Source organism: Tachyglossus aculeatus, chromosome X1 (assembly GCF_015852505.1).
Source record: "Tachyglossus aculeatus isolate mTacAcu1 chromosome X1, mTacAcu1.pri, whole genome shotgun sequence".
Classification (NCBI taxonomy): domain Eukaryota; kingdom Metazoa; phylum Chordata; class Mammalia; order Monotremata; family Tachyglossidae; genus Tachyglossus; species Tachyglossus aculeatus.
In genome coordinates this window covers 110,026,598-110,049,039 of record NC_052101.1, presented here as the reverse complement: position 1 = coordinate 110,049,039, position 22,442 = coordinate 110,026,598, and the positions used below count along the sequence as shown (strand labels likewise).

The following is a 22,442-nucleotide window of genomic DNA, read 5'->3' as shown; positions in this document are numbered from 1 at the left end:
TCAGTGTAAATAAACAATTGTATATATATAATGGCATTTATTAAGCGCTTACTATGTGCAAAGCACTGTTCTAAGCGCTGGTATAATAACGATGGCATTTGTTAAGCGCTCACTATATGCAAAGCACTGTTCTAAGCGCTGGGGAGGATACAAGGTGATCACGTTGTCCCACGTGGGGCTCTCAGTCTTAATCCCCATTTTACAGATGAGGGAACTGAGGCACAGAGAAGTCAAGTGACTTGTCCAACATCACACAGCTGGCAAGTGGCGGAGCCGGGATTTGGACCCACGACCTCTGACTCCCAAGCCCGGGCAATTTCCATTGAGCCACGCTGATATATATATATATATACACATCAAAACAAGTAAACAGGCATTAATATAAACAGGATTATAGATATGAACATACACATGAGTGCTGTGGGGAGGGGGATAGAGCAAAGGGAGTGAGGGCGATGGGGGGAGAGGGAGCTGAGGAAAAGGGGGGCTTAGTCTGGGAAGGCCTCCTGGAGGAGGTGAGCCTTCAGCAGGGCTCTGAAGGGGGGCAAGGTGATTGACGGATTTGAGGAGGGAGGACATTCCAGGCCAGGGATAGGACGTGGGCCAGAGGTCAACGGCGGGACAGGCGAGAAAGAGGCCCGTGACAAGGTGTCCCCCTTGAACAGGCAGCCCTTTCTTCAGCCAAAGGTTTCTACCCTTCTACTGATCCCCTTTTGGCTATTTCACTGGCCCCTCCATCTCAGGAACTGGAGCAAGAAACTGAAAGGGAAGCGGCATAGCTTAGTGGAAAGAGCACAGGCCGGCAAGTCAGAGGACCTGAGTTCTAATCCCGGCTCTGCCACTTGCCTTCTGTGACCTTAGGCAAATTAGTTAACTTCTGTGCCTGACTTTCCTCATCTGTAAAATGGTATTCTCCCTCGCCCTTAGACTGTGCGCTCCATGTGGGACTGGGACTGTCCAACATTGGCTTGTATGTACCCCAGTGCTTGGCACATAGTAAGTTCTTAACAAATGCCCCAACTCTTATTATTATTATTACTACTCATAGCAACCTCAAATTTTGCACCTCATACAAAGTTTTAGAAAAGAGGAGAATCTGAAGATTATCTCCGCCCCTTTCCACTTTCTCAGATGATAAGCTCATTATGGTCAGAGAAGCTGTCTGTTTGTTGTTACATTGTACTCTCCTAATTGCTTAGAACAGTGCTCTGCACACAGTCAGCACTCAGTAAATACGAGTGAATGAATGATAGAATTCTTAACCTGCATATTGCTCTGTGGCTGTCTCGCTGCCATCACAAGCTCAACGTGTCCGAAACCAGACTCCTCATCCTCCCTCTCAACCCTCTCCTCCATTTAACTTTCTTATCACAGTCAACCACACCGGTATCCTCCCCCATCTTTCGAGCTCGCAACCCTGGTATTATCCTTTACTTCTCCCTCTGAACCCCTACGTCCAGTGTGTACCACATACTTTTGGTTCTATCTTTACCACATCTCTAGAATCTATGTCTAGTTCCTTTCAAAGGCCACCATGTTGGTCCAGGTACATGTCAGATCCTGACTTCACTGCAGCCTCAGCCTCCTTGCTAATTTCCCTGTCTAGTATTTCCCCTCCCCAGTCCATATTCTTGCCTCTGATTTCCCCCTCCCCCTCTACAAAAATATTCTGTGCATGTCTTCCCCCTCCTCAAAATCCTCAATTAAGGTACTCAATCAGCTTGCGCCTCTACCACCATACCCCAACTCTCACACTTCACTCCTAGTGCCAGTCTACACATCGTGCTTGCTTTCGTCTCACTGTTGACCCCTTCCTCACAATCTCCCTCTCGCCTGGACTCCCTCCCCCTGTGTATCTCACAGACCACCCATCTCCATCTTCAGAGCCCTGCTAAAATCACATTTTCAACAAGCCTTCCTTGAATAATTTTTCATCTCCCCACCCATGCCACTTCACCTATGCGCTTGAGCCTATAATAATAAAAATAATAATAATGGTGATGATGATGGCATTTGTTAAACACTTACTGTGTGCCAAGCACTGTTCTAGGTGCCGGGGTAGATACAAGCTAATCAGATTGGGCACAATCCCTGTCCCACACGGGGCTCACAGTACCCACTAAGCACTTAAGAACTCACCCCCACGGTACTTACACACGTACCTTTCTACCCCGGTGCTTCCCTTGCTTGTAATCGATTACAGTGTGTCTCCCCTAAACTCTTTGAGGGGCAGGGATCATGTCTACCTGCTCTGTTGTGCTCTCCCAAGGGCTTAGTACAGTACTGTGCTTTCAGTAAATACCATTGACTGCCACCCATCAATGTCCAAATCTCCCTCCCCCCCACCCCACACCTTATCCTCATACTTCTCCTGCTACAATTCACACTTGGCTCCTCAATGCTAATTTATATACTGTGCCTCCTGCTTGTGACTGATTGTCAACCCTCTGCTCATGCCTTCCTCGTGTGTAATTCTGTACCACTTCACATCCGGCAGACCCACCACTCTCCCCATCTTCAAAGCCCTATTTGAATCACCTCCCCTGGAAGCCTTCCTTGTCTGATTTCTCATCAACCACCGCCCCCCCAGCACTTATGTACATATTTTTATGCTAAGTTGCCTCCTTGTAATTTGTTTTAATATGTCTCTCCATGACTCTTCCCCCTGCCCCGCCCCCACTAGATTGTAAATTCCTTGTGGATGGGGATCATATGTACTTTATTGAACTCTCCGAAGCACTTAATACAGTGCTCTGCATAAAGAGTTTAGTAAATTGTGTAGATCGATTGTTGCTCTCTTGTTCCTTACTAAGATTTCTCTTGTAGAGAGCTGCTCCCTTCTTGATCGTGGTGCATCATGGTGGTCTCCCCTCTGTAATTGACTCCCAGTTTTCAGCTGGGATACAGCATTGCTTGAGGCTTTGTTTAACTGTGTCCTAAAAAGGTTTCCTCTGCCCTCCTTTTGGTTTCCCCATTTCAGCTCTCTGTACAGCAGTTGTTGGGGTATTCCCTTGTCACTCATTCTCTTCACATGTCTCAACCACTGCAGCCGGGTTAAGGTGAGCATGGCTTCGATGTTAGAAGACTGTGTTCTTCATCAAACATCATCATCTGTGATCTTGGCTTGCCATTTGATTTTGATTATAGCCTCTTAGGGACACTGAAGGAACTCCTCAAAGAGCGAGATGTGGTACTTAAATATGGTCCAGGTCTCCCAACTGTAGAGAAGGCTGGCCAACACTGCAGCTGAGCTCTATGGACCTTTAATTTGGCGTGGAGCTTGATACCACGCTGTTTGTCAGTCTCCCTTCATGATTCAGTTGTGTACTTCCTTGTGTGTCGACGTGTCCGTGTTGTTGGTCAGGGTGCTGCCTAGGCAACATAATTCTGTCACAGGTTTTAGCTCTGGGTTTCCAAGTTGAACTTTGGGTTGCATCTATGGTTTCCCTTGTGAACGTCGGAACGTCACCTCAGTCTTCTGTAGACTTACTAGCCCGTAGAGTCCGGCTGACTCAGTGAAGTGTCTTTTTAATCGTTTTTGCATGTCTTCTTGAGTCTGAGCCTTTGGAGTGCAGTCATAGGAATACGATAATTCGTAGAAGACTGTCTCTAGGACTCTGGATGATACTGAAATCTGTTGAGCTGGGAGGGTTTCCTAGAGGTATGAGAGCATATTCTAACACCTCCATTCCGGTCTCTAATTGCTGAAGGATGGCTGCTTAGAGTAAATTGAACCTTGCTTTACTCCATTGGCCATGGGGAATGGATCAGACAGGGCTCCCTCGACTCTGACCCAGCCAGCCACACCATCAAGAAGTAGCATCAGAATTTTGATGAACTTTTCAGGGCAGCCAAATTAGCATAGTAATTTCTGGAACCCCTATCTTCTGATTGTAGCAGTATTTGAAGAATCCACCCCCTTCCATCTGCCACTGCCCCGGTTTAGGCACTTGGCACGTCCTGGCTCGATTAGCGTGTCAGCCTCCTCCCAGACTCTCTGCCTCCAGCCTCTCCCCTCTTCACTACATGCCTCATTCTGCTGCCTGTAACATTTCGTCCAAAACCATTCTGTGTATGTCTCCCCACTCCTCGGAAACCTTCAATAACCCGTTCTTCGCATCAAGTAGAAACTCCTGACCACCGTCGGCCTTAATGCAGTCATCCGTCTCATTCCTCTCACTCAGTCCTCTCCCACTACAACGTAGCCCACACACTTTGCTCCTCTAGTGCCCCTCAACTCACTGTGCTTTGCTCTCCTGTCTCTTACAGTCACCTTCATTCATTCAATCATTTATTGAGCGCTTACTGTGTGCAGAGCACTGTATTAAGCACTTGGGAGTGTACAGTACCACAATAAACAGACACATTCCCTGCCCACAGCTCGTTCTCTTTCTTGCAACACTCTCCCCCTTCATATCCAACAGACCATCACTCTCCCTATCCTCAAAGTCTTCCTGAAATCCTGGAGGGCTTCCTTCTTTCCTCCAGGAAGCCTTCCCTGGCTAATATCTCATCTCCCCATCCAATTTTCCTTCCCTTCTCCATCACCGATACATTTGAGTCCATAACCACTAAGCACTTGGATACTGAGTCTTTCCCACCACCCTATCATAGCACTTAGGAACAGATCTTTAAAACTCTGTTGCTTCCCCCTCCCTGTAACTTCTCTTAGTGTCTGTCTTCTTGGCTAGAATGTAAACTCCTTGAGGCCGGACATCATGTATGCTATCTCTCTTGTGTTTAATAAAGTGCCCTGCACAGAGCAGGCGCTCGATAAATACTATTGATTGATACGATGCTAGCGAGTTGACAAATTAAGGCAACATTTTTTGAGCTCTGTAATTTGTAGGGGACAACCTCACTGCCTTAACTATTTCCTACCTAGAAGATTGGCAGAGGGCCAAGCCATGATGTCAACTAATTAGGCACCCCAATGTAATAGTTTCTAAGGTAGCAAAATGTGGGACTTGAGTTCATGATTGAATCAGCCATTTGGGCTGTGAAGTCAGACCACCCATCCAGCTGAAAATGTCAGAGCCTTGGCACTCAATTGAATTATACAGACACAGTCCTCCAGCACACAGCAAGTACTCAAGAAATACGACTAATCTTTCTAGTTTTGTGAAGTGGGGACAGTATATTTTCCCAATTTAGAGAAAAAGCTATAGGAAAAAAGAGAGGCCTAGCCTTTTTTCTATGCGTTCAAATGCTTTTCCCCCTCCGATTCAGCTAATTGATTTTTATGTATGTAAAGACTTTTTATGGCTTATGCCATTTGTAGGTTGTCATCCCGTCCCCCCCCCCCTTTTTTTTTGTATTTAAGTCCCTACTTGGTGCCGGACACTGTACTAAGCGCTGGGATAGACACAAGCTGTCCCACATGGGGCTCACAGTGTTAATCCCCATTTTACAGATGAGGGAACTGAGGCCCAGAGAAGTGAAGTGACTTGCCCAAGGTCACAGGGCAGACAAGTGGCGGAGCCAGGATGAGAACCCGAGTCCTGATTCCCGGCTTCATCCACTAGGCTGCTTTTCTTGAGTTGCTTTAGTCGATGTTTTATTCATTGTTTCACCAGGCATCTTCAGAGTGACTCTCTTCTGTGGTAGCTATCAGTACTGCCAAATGATGGGTTGCTGGCCCCCCCACAAGCTTCATGCTGTTCTCGTGTTCTTCCTACTCCGCTGTGGAATAAAATGGAGTGCTTCCTGCAGGCAAGCAAGGGAGTAATTCCTTCCAGCTTTTCTAACATCGTTTGGGTTGAAGGGGCGGTTAAGGTTCCCGTCATTCATTCATGCAGTCCTTTTTATTGAGCACTTACTGTGTGCAGAGCACTGTACTAAGCGGATGTCGCCAATTTGTACTTCCCAAGCGCTTAGTATAGTGCTCTGCACACAGTAAAAGCACTCAATAAATACGATTGAATGAATGAAGTACAGGTTGCCATCAGAATAATCACCCGAATTATTCAGGGACGGATTGTCCAGTCTGGATTCCCACCTCCCTTTCTTTTGGCCATTTTGTTGCCCAGTTGCACCCCACTCTCTGTTGGACTGCCGAAAGATGGCTCTTAACAGGTTTAGAAGCAGCTGGGAAAGCAGCGTGGCTCACTGGAAAGAGCCCGGGCTTTGGAGTCAGAGGTCGTGGGTTCAAATCCCGGCTCTGCCAACTGTCAGCTGTGTGACTTTGGGCAAGTCACTTCACTTCTCTGGGCCTCAGTTACCTCATCTGTAAAATGGGGATTAAGACTGTGAGCTCTCCGTGGGACCACCTGATCACCTTGTAACCTCCCCGGCGCTTAGAACAGTGCTTTGCACATAGTAAGCGCTTAATAAAATGCCATCATTTAGTCGGGGAGGAGGCCGGAATTCGTGATTTGAAATGAGGTTTGGGGAGTTATCTGTGGATTTCAATTGTCAAGGTTATGGTAGCTATTACTGTAGATAATTGAGAGTTGGTTGGAGGATTAAAGAGGAGGCGTTCATTTCAGCTTAAGCCTTGATGTTGTTGTGGTGCCGAGTTAATAGTTCTGCAGGCTTGGAAAAAAAATGTGATACACCAGGCCCGCTTGCCCCGGGTGCCTCCTTTTTCCCCGACCTGGGGTGTGGGACGGTGGAAGTTCCCCGTGGGGCTGGAGCGGGAACACCACCAATCGCCCGGAGAACTTGTGAGGACCCTTTTTGAGGCCCTTCGCCGCATCGCACGTCCGTGATTCTCTGGGAGCCGGTACGGTATTTTAAGGTTTTCAAAGAGCCTCGGGTAGGTTCCATGTTTCAGCTGAGGTAGGGCCGACCTGAAACCTTTTCAGAGCTAGGAGTCCTCGGTGCAGGACCTGATTGAGGTTCTCTAAAACTAAAACTTTTAGTTTTAAGGGCGTCATTTGGCTATTTAAAGCTACTAGAGCTCTCTAAGAGTCTTGCAAAACACCTACTCCACCCTTTAAGATCAGATTCTTCATAATCTGAGTGTTCATAGAAGCTCTCTCGTTTAAGTTGTCCATTTAAAAACTATATGTGTAGGAAAGTGGTTTTGGGTCCCGTCCCCCCCCCCCTCAACTTTGATCAAAACTAGCCTTGGGCCTGTCACTCTCTAGTCTGTCTTAGTTGTCTCTGTAATTCAGAATACTTTATGCTTGTTTCAGGAGATAAATGGAAATACTCTAATCAATTTGCAAATGAGAATCTGTCAGAGAGATGAAATCATTCGGCCCCTGCCAAACTGCAATCCTTGTAAACTGAAACCCAGATCTCCTGATTCCTAGCCCTGAGTTTTAAATTACTCTCTCCACCTGGCTTCCTTCAAAACTATGAGATCCTGCTGGAGGGTGGGTGCCCTATCAGGAATTTAAGTATCTATCTCCCCTGCTAGGCTGTATGAACTCCCCGAGGGCAGGGGTCTCGGGATTCTCCCAAGTGCACAGTCCAATTTTCTGCACGCAGAAACGGCTCAATAAATGCTATATAATAATAATTATTATCATGGTACTTGTTAAGCACTTACTATGTGCCAAGCACTGTAAATGCTGGCGAAGATACAAGTTAATCAGGTTGGACACAGTCCCAGTCCCAGAATGGGCTCACACTCTTAATCCCCATTTCACCAGCTGAGGCAACTGAAGCCCAGAGAAGTTAAGTGACTTGCCCAAAGTCACACAGCAGGAATGTGGCGGAGTCGAGATTAGAACCCAGGTCCTTCTGACTCCCAGGCGTGTAATCTATCCACCAAGCCATGCTGACCTGAGTTTTCATAGTCTCTGTCCCTTTTAGCTCTTTCAAGCTTACTGCCACATGGTATCATGTGCACCCTTGTAATAAGAATAATAATAATGATGATGGCATTTGTTAAGCGCTTACTGTGTGCCAAGCACCGTTCTAAGCGCTGGGAGTTACAGGGTGATCAGGTTGTCCCACGTGGGGCTGACAGTCTTCATCCCCATTTTACAGATGAGGGAACTGAGGCACAGAGAAGTGAAGTGACTTGCCCAGAGTCACACAGCTGACAAGTGGCGGAGCCAGGATTAGAACCCATCACCTCTGACTCCCAAGCCCGTGCTCTTTCCACTGAGCCACGCTGCTTCTCTACCCAGTGTCATCGCACACCCTCACACTAGCACATCTCCAGAGGGTGCCTGGGGTGGCAATTGGGTGCATGTTAAAGAATAGAAATGATTTTTGCCTTAAAGGGGGCTTTCCAGCTAGTAGAGAGTATGAGACAAACATAAAATTTAGATAAGATAAATAGTTTTTAAATATATGTGTAATTACAAGAATGAGGTGGTGGAGGAGTGGATGATTTATTATTCTGGGTTAATTGGGGGGCGGGTGGGGGGGCGCTTCCTGAAGGAAATAGGCCACAAGCTGGGATTTAAAGAACAGGATGACTGTGATCTGGTGGACCTGGGCGGGGAGCTGGATGCTTGCTTAAGGGACCCCCCCTCTGGTGCACATGCTAGAGAGTTGACTTGTTTTTGCTGAATTTAGCCCCATGTCCCCCTTCCCCGACATGGCCCCCATCAGCCCACTCCCATCCAACCCCCTCCCCACCCCACACTATGCCCACACCCCAGCCTCAGCCAAGTACAGTCTGTGGAACCCCCCCCCCCCCCCCCCAGCTCCATCATGGGGAAAGCTTCCCTTCATCCTTAACCTGTTCCTGACCCGATTACTGCCTCTCCACACTATCACCGAAACTTGGCTTTCCCAGATGATACTGTCTCTCCCGAGGGAGCTTCACCATCCCTCCCCAACGTTACCCAAGACTTACTGGGAAAGGGGGAGGAGTGAGCTTCCTTCTTGCACCCCAGTGGAGCTTTTGGATAATCTCCCACCCTCTTCTTTCCCTTCCTTTAAAACCCACATTGTCTGCTTCTACCACACATTCCTATTACTTGGCCCTCCATTTACGGCCTCCCAGAGCCCACCTCCAACTTTCTGAACCGTTAAAGTTCTTTTCTCACTTTCCTTCTCTCTTTCTCTGGGACTTGAACATCCTTGTGAATGTACCCACGACCTTTTTGCTGCCTGCTTCCTCTCAACTCCACTGCCCTGTTCCCTGCCACCTCACCCATTCACCAACTTGGCCACACGCTCGAGCTCATCAGTTCCACGGACTGTACGAGCTCTAACCACACCAACTCTGAAATTCCTCACTCCACCCACAACATCATGACCTGCATTCTTTCCCACACAGCCCCTCCCTGCAAATCCATCCTGTTCCCCCGTAGAAACCTCCAATTTTTTTGACGCTTTCTAATTTAAAGTCACCGTGCCTCACTTAGTCTCTATGTTCAATCTCTCTTCCCCTGGCATGTAAATCAATGCCCTCAACACTGCCTTCTCCACTGAACTCAATTCCTTCGCTCCCCTGCCCCTCCTCTGATCTCATACCACTAATCTGCAGCCCTGGATCACTTTCACAATCTGCTTCCTCTGCTCCTGTGGAGAGCTGCTGGTGGAAATCCAAACACCAGGCTGACCTCATCCAGTTCACATTCATCCTCACTGGCTTTAACTTTGCCTTCTCTGTCCAACAACATTGTTTCTCCATGCTTATTGGCTCACGAGCCCCCTGCCTGCACCAGCTCTTCCAGACATGTAACTTCCTCCTCAAATCCCCTGCTCCCCCCCGGCCCCCAGCACCAGTCTCTTGCCCCAGTGATTTGGCTACCTGTGTGGTTGATAAAATCAAAACCATCAGGTGTGGTCCCTTAAAATCTCCTCTCCTCTTGCCCCCTCTTTAACTCTCCCATCCCTCCCAGCAATATCTCTAAATTTCCCTGACTCCTCTCAGGTTTTACCCATTCCACCTGCACCTCTGACCCCATCCCTCTTTATCGAAATAATTGCCCCCTCCCTAACCACTATCTTCAACATTGACTTTGCAATGGCTCCTTCTCCACTGCTTTCAAACAGGCTCATGTGTCCCCTATCCCAAAAATCCCCATGGCACCCTCCAGTTATCACCCCATCTCCTTCCTACCTTTCCTCTCCAAACTCTCAGCAAGTTGTTTGCATCCACTCCCTCCAATTCTCTCCTTGACCCCTTCCATTCTGACTTCTGCCCCCTTCACTTCTTGGAAGCTGCCCTCTCTAAGGTCACCACTGACCTCTTTCGTGCTAAAATCCAATGGCCTGTACTCCATCCTAATCCTCCTCCTGTTCTGCCTTGAGTGCTATGGATCACCCCCTTCTTCTGGCAACATTATCCAACCTTGACTTCACTGACACTGTCCTCTCCTGGTTCTCCTGTCACTCTGGTCACTCCTCAGTCTCTTTTGCAGGCCTCTCCTCTGTGTCTGTCCCCCCCCAGACAGATGAGGCAGTGGGGGTGTCCCTCAAGGCTCAGTTCTAGGGATCCTTCAATTCTCCATCTAGACCCATTCCCTTGGAGATGTCATTTGCTCCCACAGCTTAAACTACCATCTCTATTCTCCAGCCCCTACCCCTCCCATTCTCTGCAGTGTCACATTTCGTCCTGCCTTCAGGATAGCTCTACTTGGATATCCCGCTTACACCTCGAGCTAAACGTGTTCAAAACAGAGCTCCTTATCTTCCCACCCAAACCTGCCCTTCCCCTGTCATTCCCATCACTATAGACAATACCACTGCCCTCCTTTTTTCACAAGCCCCTAACCTTGGTGTTGTCCTCGACTCCTCTCAATCAACCCACGTATTCAGTCTGTCGCCATATCCTCTTAGTTCTACCTTCACAGCATCGCTAAAATCTGCCCTTTCCTCTTCATCCAAACTGATACTACGTCGATCACTGTCCCACCTTGAATACTGCATCAGTCTCCCAGCTGGCCTTCCTGTCTCGCCCCTCCCCAGTCCATACTTCACTCTATCGCCCGGATCATTTTTCTAAAAAAAAGTTCAGTTCCTGTTTCCACCCCCCACACTCCTCAAAAACCTCCACCTCTGCATTAAACTCCTTACCATCGGTTTTGAAGCACTCAATCAGCTCACCCCATCCTACTTCACCTCATTGATATCCTACTACAGCCCAGCAAACACACTCTGCCCCAGGCTCCCCTTTCCCTCTTCTTCCCTGTGGCCCTCCCTATATGCCAGTCCACCACTCTCCACCCTCAAAACTTTAAGGTCACATCTCCTCCAAGAGGCCTTCCCTGATTAAGCCCTCTTTTCCTCAGCTCCCTCTCCCTTCTGCTTCATCTGTTGGATCTGTGACTTTCGGGCATGTGGTACTCGCCCCACCCTCAACCCCACGGCCCTTAGGCACATATCTATAAATTATATATTACAGATGATATTATTATCTGTCTCCCCCCTCTAGACAGTAAACTCATTGTGAGCAGGGCTGGGCCTGCCAACTCTGTTCTCCCAAGCGCTCAATAAATACCACTGATTGATCTGTCATGGAATCCTGTTGGTTCTGTCTTCACAGCATCTGCAGAATCTGGCCTTTCCTCTCCATCCAAACTGCTACTGATCCAAGCACGTATCATTTCATTCAGTCATTCATTCAATCGTATTTATTGAGCGCTTACTGGGTGCAGAGCACTGTACTAAGCGCTTGATAATGTTGGTATTTGTTAAGCGCTTACTATGTGCCAAGCACTGTTCTAAACACTGAGATAGATACAAGGTTATTACGTTGTCCCACTTGGGGCTCACAGTCTTGATCCCCATTTTACAGATGAGATAACTGAGGCACAGAGAAGTTAAGTGACTTGCCCAAAGTCACACAGCTGACAGGTGGCGGAGCCAGGATTAGCACCCACGACCTCCGACTCCCAAACCTGTGCTCTTTCCACTAAAGCCATGCTGCTTCCCACCATGACTACTGCTTTAGTCTCCTTGCTGACCTCCTTGCATCATTCATTCATTCAGTCGTATTTATTGAGCGCTTACTGTGTGCAGAGCACTGTACTAAGCGCTTGGGAAGTACAAGTCGGCAACAGGTAGAGACGGTCCCTACCCAACAACGGGCTCACAGCTTAGAAGGGGGAGGCAGACAGCAAAACAAAACAAGGAGACAGGTGTCAATACCAGCAGAATAAATAGAATTATAGCTATATCCACATCATTAATAAAATAGAGTGATAAACACACCATTCATTCATTCAATCGTATTTATTGACCGCTGACTGTGTGCAGAGCACTGTACTAGGCGCTTGGGAAGTATAAGTCGGCAACATATAGAGACGGTCCCTACCCAGCAACAGGCTCACAGCTTAGAAGGGGGAGGCAGACAGCAAAACAAAACAAGTAGACAGGTGTCAATACCAGCAGAATAAATAGAATTATAGCTATAGATGCATCATTAATAAAATGAATAGACTGATGAATCCTGTCTCTCCCCTCTCTAGTTCAGACTTCACTTTGCTGCCCAGATCCTTTTTCTGAAATATTGCTCGGTTCCTGTTTCCCCACTCCTCAAAACCCTCCACTTGTTATAATAATAACAATAATTAATAATAATAATTATGGTATTAGAGAAGCAGCATGGCTCAGTGGAAGGAGCCCGGGCTTTGGAGTCAGAGGTCATGGGTTCAAATCCTGGCTCCGCCAATTGTCAGCTGTGTGACTTGGGACAAGTCACTTCTCTGGGCCTCAGTTACCTCATCTGTAAAATGGGGATGAAGACTGTGAGCCCCCCGTGGGACAACCTAATCACCTGTAACCTCCCCAGTGCTTAGAACAGTGCTTGGCACATAGTAAGCGCTTAATAAATGCCGTATTATTATTATTATTATTTGTTAAGCGCTTACTAAGTGCCAAGCATCCATATATGTATATATGTTTGTACATATTTTTTTTAACTCTATTTATTTTACTTGTACATATCTATTCTATTTATTTGATTTTGTTAGTATGTTTGGTTTTGTTCTCTGTCTCCCCCTTTTAGACTGTGAGCCCACTGGTGGGTAGGGACTGTCTCTATATGTTGCCAATTTGTACTTCCCAAGCACTTAGTACAGTGCTCTGCACATAGTAAGCGCTCAATAAATACGATTGATGATGATGATGATGATCCATCCACCACCCCATCAAACAGAAACTCTTCACTGTCGGCTTTACGGCACTCAGTCAGCTCTCTCCCTCTTACCTTACCTCACTGATCTCCTGCAACCCACTCCGCACTCTCCGCTCCTCTAATACTAATCTCCTCTCTCTACCTCCGTCTCATCCATCCCACCACCGAACCCTGGCCCGCGTCAATTGCCAAGCCTGAAACTCCCTCCCCTTTCACATTCTTCCCACCTTTAAAGCCCACCTAAAATCAAGTCGTCCTCCAAAAGGCCTAGAATCAGCGTGGCTCAGTGGAAAGAGTACGGGCTTGGGAGTCAGAGGACATGGGTTCTAATCCCAGCTCTGCCACTTATCTGCTGTGTGGCCTTCGGCAAGCCACTTAACTTCTCTGTGCCTCAGTTACCTCATCTGTAAAATGGGGGTTAAGCCTCTGAGCCCCACGTGGGACAACTTGATTACCTTGGATCTACCCCAGTGCTTAGAACAGTGTTTGGCATATAGTAAGCGCTTAACAAATACTATAATTATTATTATTCCCTGACGAAGAACTCATTTTCCCTATCTGCCTTCCCCTTGGTGTCAAGACTGAGCTCCTTATCTACCCTGCCCTCTCCCTGACTTTCCCGTCACTGTAGACGGCACTAGAGAAGCAGCGTGGCTCAATGGAAAGAGCATGGGTTTGGGAGTCAGAGGTCATGGGTTCAAATCCCGACTCCAATTGTCAGCTGTGCGAGCTTGGGCAAGTCACCTAATTTCTCTGTGCCTCAGTTACCTCATCTGTAAAATGGGGATTAAGACTGTGAGCCCCACTTGGGACAACCTGATCACCTTGTATCCCCCCAGCGCTTAGAACAGTGCTTTGCACATAGTAAGCACTTAACAAATGCCATCATTATTCTTATTACCATCCTTCCCGTCTCACAAGCCCGCAACCTTGGTGTCATCCTCGAATCCGCTCTCTCGTTCACCCCACACATCCAATCCGTCACTAAAACCTACCAGTCTCATCTCCACAAGATCGCCAAGATCCGCCCTTTCCTCTCCATCCAAACCGCTACCTTGCTGGTTCAATCTCTCATCCTATCCCGACTGGATTACTGCATCAGCCTCCTCTCTGATCTCCCATCCTCCTGTCTCTCCCCACTTCAGTCTATACTTCACTCTGCTGCCCTGATCAGCTTTGTGCAGAAACGCTCTGGGCATGTTACTCCACTCCCCTCCTCAAAAATCTCCAATGGCTGCCTGTCAACCTACAAATGAAGCAAAAACTCCTCACTCTCAGCTTCAAGGCTGTCCATCCCCTCGCCCCCTCCTACCTCACCTCCCTTCTCTCCTTCTCCAGCCCAGCCCGCACCCTCCACTCCTCTGCCGCTAACCTCCTCACCGTACCTCGTTCTCACCTGTCCCGACGTCGACCCCCGGCCCACGTCCTCCCCCTGGCCTGGAATGCCCTCCCCCCGCACATCCGCCAAGCTAGCTCTCTTCTTCCCTTCAAAGCCCTACTGAGAGCTCACCTCCTCCAGGAGGCCTTCCCAGACTGAGCCCCCTTTTTCCTCTCCTCCTCCCCCATCCGCCCCCCCGCCCTACCTCCTTCCCGTCCTCACAACACTTGTATATATATTTGTACAGATTTATCACTCTGTTTTACTTGTACATATTTACTATTCTATTTACTTTGTTAATGATGCACATCTAGCTTTATTTCTATTTATTCTGATGACTTGACACCTGTCTACCTGTTTTGTTTTGTTGTCTGTCTCCTCCTAGACTGTGAGCCCGTTGTTGGGTAGGGACCGTCTCGATATGTTGCCGACTTGTACCTCCCAGGTGCTTAGTACAGTGCTCTGCACACAGTAAGCACTCAGTAAATACGATTGAATGAATGAATGAACTGTGCGCTTGGCTGTGTACCCCTTAAGCACTCCCCTCCCCACAGCACTTTTATTTCAATGTCTCCCCCATGGACTGTAAGCACCTTGCGGGTAGGGATCGTGTCTACCAACTCTGTTGTACTGCACTTTCCCAAGTGCTTCACACAGTGCTGTGCGCCCAGGAAGCCCTCAATAAAGACCATCGATTGCCCAGTCACCGCATTCAGGGCACCCCAAACTTGACAGTTTTCATCGTTTAAAGAGCTTCTGTTTGTGTTAAGGCAGTTTTGAGCCCTGAGGTTCTTCCCTGGCCCACAACCGATGCACTTGCTCATTTCATCTCTTCTTCATTCACACACTCTAATCCCGAGTCTCTTGCTGCTGCCTGGCGTTGACATCAGATGTGTTTGAAAATGTTTAGCACCTAGGGCAGCTAGCAGGCTGCTCAACTACAGTAGTCGATTGTACACTTCTAGGTCCCTGAAGTCAACCATGTAACCAAACATGAGTTTTACACCCACCACTGGATTGTGCCCGCTTACACTGCCAAAGTTACACAGAGGCACTCAATAAGTCCAGCTTATTTGTAAGGCTAAGGAGAGTTGTGTCAAAGGAAAAATTAACTCGTGCACTTCCAAAACTGGTAAGCCTGCCCAGTGAACCTGAGTACATGTTCAAGTTTAAACTCTGGATGTAAAATGCAAGTCTTTCTAAGAAATGGTACCTTGAAGTGTGCCTCTGTCTTTATAAATCATTTAATACATTTATTATTGGCGTGGTTTGACTTTTTTAAACCTGATTTCGCAGTTGGGTTGCTTGCACCCAAAGGATATCAAATTTGCCTACTCAGAAGGTGAACCCAAGAAACCCGTTATTTGCTCTTTTACTTACTGAATTACAATTTATTCTGTTTAACAAATAATCACCTCAGGAGTTATCTGATGAAAGTAGAGTGTTTTTTCGGGAGGAAGTGTTTTGGACCAATTCCTGAGAACTAAGAGGCTGCTCTGGACAGGTTACATTCAGATTTTTAACTTGGTTCAAAAACTTATTTTGGATGTAATGCCTTTGCTACCTACCCCATTAGACTACATGTCAGTATTTTTTGAATGCCTGCTGTGTACGGAGCACTGTACTAAGGTCTTGGGGAAGTACAGAGAGTTAGAAGATGGCCACATTTTGTGCTTTTCTCATGGCGTGGGGTATTGGCAGGGTGGGTTATGACTCAGGGTTGCAGAGAATGTAAGCACAACCCAGGTGATAAGACCTCTGTTCTCAAAGGAAAAATGAGTGGATTGTGTGGGGTGTTTTAGGGACAGGAGGTCCTAGTCAGATGAAAGACATTGTTTGCCCACTGTGTGCCAAGCATTATACTAGGCACTGTGGGAAATTACCAAGAGTTTGCAATCTAGTTGGGGAAGGCAAAGGTAACACATGTTATCAATCAGTTGATGGAGTTTATTGAGCACAGACTGTGCAGAGTGCTACTAAGTACTAGAGGGTACAGAGAGTCAGTAGAAACAATCCCTGCCCTCAAGGAGCTTACAATTTAGTGATTGTGATGCTACAAATTAGTGACTGTTTATAAATTTGTCATAATCACTACTAAAATTAAGTATTGCTACGAATCATTTAAGTAGGATGAATTTGGTTTGAATGAAATTGATTTCACTCAGGCAGCCTCATGGTAATTTTTGTCCAAAAAAAAAAGCCTGCATTCTTTTTGGTACTATATATATTTCCCCAATGCGAGTAGTGGCAATATATTTTCAAATCATTATTTTAGCACTTTTTCAGAAGGGAATTTTAGGAATGAAAACCAGTTGAGGTGAATTAAATTTGGGAAGCCGTTGGGAGGGGACCTACCTTCAATTCAGTAGATTAATTGTGACTGTTAAAACCATATACAATGCTAGTACTGTCAGACCAGTTGTCCATCCAGTCCAGTATTCATTCACCTGTGAATAGCAGCAACAGGATGTTCTGGGGAGCTGTGGAATGGCTGCCCTCGATGACATCCAACATAATGGTTAGGGTTGTACTGACAACAATTTCTTCATGATTTTGTAGGCTTTAGTAATGAATACCCTAATTATTTTGGTGTTCAGTCACATCCCCTTTCAGTGTTTGTCTTTCCAGCCTGAGAATCCTAATTTTTTTCAGCCAGTCATCATGCAGAAATTTTGAATTCCCTTGGTCATCTTGAGTCCCCTCTTCTGTACAGCTCTACTATGTTCTCAGGAACACCAACTCCCGAGACCTGATATGATTAAAGTTTTCAAAATTGTGAAGGGTGTGGACAGGATAACCATGGAATTGTTGTCCTCCATAACCCACAGCAGGAGGGTGAGGGAGCCCCCATTGAAGTGTCAATATCAGCTTCAAAACAAATGTAAGAAAACACTTCGTTGCCCAGGTGGTAAGCAGATCAATCAGTCAGATTTATTGAGCACTTATTTTGTACAGAGCACTGTATTAAGCTCTTAGGAGAGTACAATATTACAGAGTTGGTAGGCACATTCCCTGCCCGCAAGGAGCTTACAGTCTTGAGGGTGAGGAGACATTAATATAAATAATGCCGACGTACACAAGTGCAGCAGGATTGAGGGAGTGGTGAATAAAGGGTGCAAATCCAAGTGCAAGGGTGATGCAGAAGGGAGAGGGAAAAAAGGAGATGGGGCGGGGGGGCTATTGGAGGAGGTGTGATTTTAATAAGGCTTTGAAGATGGGGAGAGTAAATGTCTGTTGCATATGAAGAGCGGAGGAGTTTCAAGCCAGAAGCAGGATGTTGGTAGGGCGGGGTGGGGGGGAGTCAGCTGCAAGATAGGTGAGATGGAGGTACATTTGGGAAGCGTTTGTATAGAGATGGTAGTTGAAGCCATGGGAGTCAATGAGTTCTCCAAGGGGGTGAGTGTAGATGGAGAATAGAAGGGGACCCAGAACTGAGCCTTGAGGGACCCCTACATTTAGGAGGAGGAGTCCCTGAAAGAGACTGAGAATGAGCGACCAGAGAGGAGGAGAACCAGGAGAGGACAGTGTCAGTGAAACCGAGGTTGGATAATGTTTCCAGGGGAAGGCAGCTGAGAGGTTGAGGAGGGTTAGGGTGGAGTAGAGGCTGTTGGATTTGGTAAGAAGGAGCTCGTTGGTGACCTTTGAGAGGGCAATGTCTGTGGTGTGACGGGGATGGAAACCAGATTGGAGAGAGTCAAGGAGAGATTGGGAGGAGAGGAAGTAGAGGTAACTGGTGTAGACAACTCCTTCAAGGAGTTTGGAGGGAGATGGGGCAGTAACTCACCTTGCCCCTTCCTACTTCACCTCCCTTTACTCCTACATCCCAGCCCGCACACTCCGCTTCTCTGGTGCTGACCTTCTCACTGCATCTCGATCTCGCCTGTCTCACCGCCAGCCCCTGGCCCACATCCTACCTCTGGCCTGGAACACCCTTCCTCAAATCCACGAATTGCACCAAAGCCCTGCTGAAGGTGCATCTCCCCCAAGACTAAGCCCCCTTTTCCTCAGCACCCCCACTTCCGTGTCACCTTGACTCATTCCCTTTACTCTTCCCCCCCCCTTCCCTGCCACAGCACTTACGTTTATATGTATATATCTATAATTCTGTTTATATTGATGCCGGCTTACTTGTATTGACGTCTGTCTCCCCCCCTGTAGACTGTAAGCCCATTATGGGCAGGAATTGTTTCTCTTTATTGCTGTATTGTACTTTCCAAACGCTTAATATAGTGCTCTGCACACAGTAAGTGTTCAATAAATATGACTGAATGAACGAATGAATTGGAGGGAGCCCTCAGGTTATGGGAAAGCAGTGGAGAAAAAGCCAGTGGAGAAGGAGCTGTTAAATATAGCAGTCAGAGGGAAGAGGGGTGGGCTAAGTGTTTTAATAAGGTCAGTCAATCATATTTACTGAGCGCTTACTGTGTGCAGAGCACTGTACTAAGCATTTGGGAGAGTACAGTACAATAATGAACAGACATAGTCTGTGCCCACGACGAGCTTATAGGGGGAGACAGTAATTAATATAAATAAATTACAGATAAGAACATAAGTGCTGTGGGGATAATGTACATGCATTGAGGAGAGGTCAGATGCGCGGGTGGAGGTGGCTGGGAAGGAAACTGCTACCACACTGCTCCAAGCACTTGTCTTAGCCTGTCTTGACTGCTCCATCAACCTACTTGCCGACGTCTCACTCCATCCTCTCTACTCCTTACTTCGTTCTGCCACACGTGTCATTTTTCTAAAACCTTCCACATACGTTTCCCCACTCCTCAAGAACCTCCAATGGTGCCTGTCCCTCTGTGCATCAAGCAGAAACTCTTGACGAGGGATTTTTTTCCCCTCTCTCCCTCCCACTCCTTAACTGTGGGGGCCCTTTAAGGCTCCATTCTGGGTCCTCTTCTGTTCTCCAGTCATACCCACTGCCTTGGAGAACTCATCCACTCACACGGCTTCAGTCACCATTTCAACGTGGATGATTTGCAAATCTTTCTCTCCTGCAGTTTCGCGTTTCCTCCTGCCTTCCGGGACATTACTACTTGGATGGCCTAGCGGCACCTCGAGCTTAACCTGTCCTCTTCTTCCCACCCAAACCCTCTCCTCCCCACATCTTTCCCATCACCACCATCCTCCCCACCTCCCAAGCCTGCAACCTTGGTGTTGCCGTCAATTTATCTCTCTCTGTACCCACATATCCAGTCATTTACCAAATCGTGTAGGATCTACTTTCACAGTGTCTCTAGGATCCACCCTTTCCTCGCCATCCAGACTGCTACTGCCACACTGGTCCGAGCATTCAAGCGCTTAGTACAGTGCTCTGCACACAGTAAGCGCTCAATAAATACAATTGAATGAATGAATCCTGCCTTGACTACTGCATCAGCCTCCTTGGTGTCCTACCTGCCTTCCCTCTCCAGTCCATGCTACACTCTGCTGCCCGGATCATTTTCCTTCAAAAATCTTTCTGCGCATGTCTCCCCACTTCTCAGTAGCCTCAAGTGGTTGCCCGTTCATCTCTGCATCAGACAGAAACTCCTCATCTTCAGCTTTAAGGTTTTCAATTGGTTCTCCCTCTCCTACCTAACCTTGCTCATCTCCTCTAACACCAATCTACTTCGAGGACCTCAGTCTTGTCTCTCTGGCTGTCAACCCCTTGCTCACACCCTCCCTTCCCTTCCATGTCAGACAGACCACGACTCTCCATCTTAAAAGCCCTTCTAAAATCATATCTCCTCCAAGAAGTCTTTCCTGACTAACCTTTCATCTCTCCATTTATTGTCATATTTATCGAGCGCTTACCGTGTGCAGAGCACTGTACTAAGCACCCGAGTTTCCTTCCTTTCTGCCTCACCTGTTCACTTGCATCCATCCCCTCAGCACTTTGATACTCACCCCACCCCAACGCCATTTATGTACATCTCTTTATATTCTGCCACTCCCTCGGTCATTTATTGTAATGTCTGTCTCTTCAGGTAGATGATAAACTCCTTCAGGGCAAGGATCATGCCTACCAACTCTGTTGTTATTGTACTCTCATAAGTGTACAATACAGTGCTCTGCACAGTGAATGCTCAATAAAAATCATTGATAGGTGGAGTTGAAAGGAGAGGAAATGTGAGGGGGTAACTAATCAGGAATTGCAATAATTATGGTATCTGTAAGCGCTTACTATGTGTCCAGCACTTTTCTAGGTGCGGGGATAGATACCAGTTAATGAGGTCAGACATAGTCCCTGTCCCACATGGTGAAAGTAATAATAATAATAATAATGGCATTTTTTAAGCACTTACTATGTGCAGAGCACTGTTCTAAGCACTGGGGGGGATACAAGGTGATCAAGTTGTCCCACGTGGGGCGCTCAGTCTTAATCCCCATTTTACAGATGAGGTAACTGAGGCTCAGAGAAGTTAAGTGACTTGCCCAAGGTCACACAGCTGACAAGAGAACACAGATTTTTATCCCCATTTTACAGTCGTGACTTGCCCGAGGTCACACTGCAGACAAGTGGCAGATCCGGGATTAGAACCCAGGTCCTCTAACTCCCAGGCCTGGGTTCTTTTCCCTAGGCCAGGCTGCTTCCCAAAAGGAGGGAGGTGTCAGTGGTCATGGTCCCTAGTTTAGAACACAACGGGACAAACACGTGTATGTACAAGTATATAAATCAACTCCTTTGCCTCCCACCCCCTAACTGTAGGAGTCCCTCAAGGCTCAGTTCTGAGTCCCCTTCTATTCTCCATCCGCATCCACTCCCACGGAGAAATCATTCAACTGCCGTCTCTATGAGGATGATTACTAAACCTACCTCACCAGCCCTGACCCCTCTCCTCTGCAGTCTCACAATTCCTCCTGCGTTCAGAATATTCCTACTTAGGTGTCCCAACAGCACCTCAAACCTAACATGTTCAAAACACAACTCCTCATCTCTCCACCCAAAATGCTGTCCTCCCCGTGAGTTTCCTATCACTGTGGACAACATCCTCCCTGTCCCACGCCCAAAACTTTGGCATTGTCCTTGACCCATTACTCATGCAGCCCATTTATTCAGTGTCATCAAATCCGTTTGATTCTACCTTTGCTCTCTCCTATCCATTCATTCATTCAATCGTATTTATTGAGCGCTTACTGTGTCCAGAGTACTTGGGAAGTACAAGTCAGCAACATATAGAGACGGTCCCTACCCAGCAGCAGGCTCACAGTCTAGAAGGGGCTCTGCTACCAGGCTGAACCAAGCACTTATTCTAGCCCACCTTTGGGCTGTTCCATTAGCCTCCTCACTGGCCTCCTGTCTCTCCCTTCCCCAGTCCATACTTCACTCTGTTGCTTGGATTATTTTCCTAAAGAGGCGTTTAATCCATATCCCGCAAAGCCTCAAAAACCTCCAGTGATTGCTCATCCACCTCCACACCAGAGACTCCTTACCATCTGCTTTAAGGCACTCAATCAGCTCTCCCCTTCCACTTTACTTCACTGATCTTCTGTTACAACCCATTCCACACACTTTATTCCTCTAGTGTCAATCTACTCACTACTTTGATCTTGACTGTCTTCGCCACTGACCCCTTGCTCACGTCGTCCCTCTGGAACTTCCTCCCCTTTCATATCTGACAGTCCACTGCTCTCCCCATCTTCAAGACCTTACTAAAATCACACCTCCTCCGAGGGGCCTTCCCTGATGATGCCCTCATTTTTCCCCTATTTGCCCATACCCCCATCTGCATTGCCCATGCGCTTGGATCTGTACCCCTTAGTGCTCAGTATTCACCCAGATAGCACTTATGTACATATCCTTAATTCCCTCCCATTTCCCCTCTCTGTAATCTATTTTAATGTCTGTCACCCCCTCTAGACTGTAAGTTCCTTTTGGGCAGGGATTGTATCTACCAACTGTATTGCATCATACTCTACTAGGTGCTCCATACAGTGCCGTGCACACAGTATGGATGATATAAATGTGATCGATTGACCGAGATTTCGGGGGTTTGCAGCATTTGAGTTAGGCCTGGGTAGTGGGGCAGTCCGGCCACAAATACCAAAAAATCTTAAGTGAAAACTCTTTCCCCCTGGAGG

At 47.3% G+C, this 22,442-nt stretch overlaps 1 protein-coding gene across 8 annotated transcripts in view; it reads left to right on the top strand.

The window, feature by feature from the left end:
* Nucleotides 1-22,442, top strand: part of RANBP3 (RAN binding protein 3) — a 100,081-nt gene that overhangs the window by 7,565 nt on the left and 70,074 nt on the right. The gene's annotated exons all lie outside the window — the stretch shown is intronic.